This window comes from Lutra lutra, chromosome 12 (assembly GCF_902655055.1).
Source record: "Lutra lutra chromosome 12, mLutLut1.2, whole genome shotgun sequence".
Classification (NCBI taxonomy): domain Eukaryota; kingdom Metazoa; phylum Chordata; class Mammalia; order Carnivora; family Mustelidae; genus Lutra; species Lutra lutra.
In genome coordinates this window covers 77343254-77345335 of record NC_062289.1, presented here as the reverse complement: position 1 = coordinate 77345335, position 2082 = coordinate 77343254, and positions in this window count along the sequence as shown.

Sequence of the window (2082 nt, the reverse complement as noted above, 5' to 3'; positions counted from 1 at the left end):
CTGAAGGCAGAGGCTTTAACCCACTGAGCCACCCAGGCGCCCCTACTTCCTCATTCTTAAAAAAGCTTTATCCATTCATTTGAGAGAGAAGAGTCCCAAGCAGACTCCACACAAAGTGCTGAGCCCCACGTGGGGTTTGGTCTCATGACCCTGAGATCATGACCTGCGCTGAAACCAAGTCGGTCACTCAACCACCTGAGCCACTGAGGTGCCCCCAGTTTCTCATTGTTTTAAATAGTTTTTTTTTTTTTAAGATTTTATTTATTTATTTGACAGAGAGAGATCACAAGCCGGCAGAGAGGCAGGTAGAGAGAGAGGAGGAAGCAGGCTCCCTGCTGAGCAGAGAGCCCGATGCGGGGCTCGATCCCAGGACCCTGAGATCATGACCTGAGCCGAAGGCAGCGGCTTAACCCACTGAGCCACCCAGGCGCCCCATGTTTCTCATTGTTTTAAAAGTCTCTTGCCTTGGGACGCCTGGGTGGCTCAGTTGGTTGGACGACTGCCTTCAGCTCAGGTCATGATCCTGGAGTCCTGGGATCTAGTCCCGCATCGGGCTCCCAGCTCCACGGGGAGTCTGCTTCTCTCTCTGACCTTCTCCTAGCTCATGCTCTCTCTCACTCTCTCTCTCAAATAAATAAATAAAAATAATAAAAAAAAAAGTCTCTTGCCTTGACCAAATCTCTCTTGCTACTACCCTTTTCGAACTTGTCTATATTCAGTCTTTACTTACTTTATTGATTACTGAACTCATCCCAATGTGCCATCCATCCTCAACATTATTATTTCCAACTAAGGTCAACAATATTCCTCATGCTGCTCTATGATATGTTCGTTTTTTAAGACTTCATTGAATTTGACCTCGAAGTAGCATTTAAAAGAACGAACTTAATCTTCCTTTTTTTTTTTTTAAGATTTTATTTATTTATTTCACAGACAGAGTTCACAAGCAGGCAGAGAGGCAGGCAGAGAGAGAGGAGGAAGCAGGCTCCCTGCTGAGCAGAGAGCCCGATGCGGGGCTTGATCCCAGGACTCTGAGATCATGACCTGAGCTGAAGGCAGCGGCTTAACCCACTGAGCCACCCAGGCGCCCCTAAGATTCCTTTTTTAGGCCAACCTTTAAATACAGCAGGTCTTCGTGGTCAGTGGTACACACTGTCTTTTTCCACCATCCATTTTCTCTCTGCAATCTTAGCCACTTTCATAAGACCTACCGCAGTCTGTGGACTGATGTTGCTAAAGCTGCATGTCCATCCCAGACACCTCCTCAGCTGCACAACCGCTGTGTGTCAGCCAGTTATCTGGGTGCTTCACAACTCTATAAAGGGATCATGGCTAAAACTGCACCTGCTGCCTCTTTTTTCCGTCATAGGTTCCTCCTTCTATGTTTTGTTTCTTAATAAATTAGAGCTGAGCTGGTCAGTATCTGTAAGACCAAGTAGCAAAATCTCAAGGGCTGCTTTCAGCAACAAAAACTGGTAACTTCCTCTCTCTGAAAACTCTGGATCTCCAGTACTCAAATATTGGGATTTCCCTGCTTCTCTGATCACTTGGCTTTGGTAACCTTGGATCCATCATTATTTCTAGCCTAAGCACAAGTGTTCTGTCAACATGCTTTCATTCCTCCCTTTTCTATGTTCCTATCCAAACACATGCATCCAACCTAAAATATTTACTCTGCATACCTCTTCCATCTTTAAAAACAACAACAGCAACAACAAGGTTACTGTGTGGACTGTAAGCATGTGCTTTTAACATCAATAAGCTGATTTTTCTCACACAAAAATATCCAGGTAGAAGCAATACAGTTCTTTTTTTTTTTTTTAAAGATCTTATTTATTTATTTGACAGAGATCACAAGTAGACAGAGAGGGAGGCAGAGAGAGAGGAGGAAGCAAGATCCCCGCTGAGCAGAGAGCCCAATGCGGAGCTCGATCCCAGGACCCTGGGATCATGACCTGAGCCGAAGGCAGAGGCTTTAACACACTGAGCCACCCAGGCGCCCCACAAGCAGTACAGTTCTGGTACGGCGCTCTAAGGAGTCGCTGAGGAACCAGGATCTCCTTCTTCACCTCCTTAGGCCAT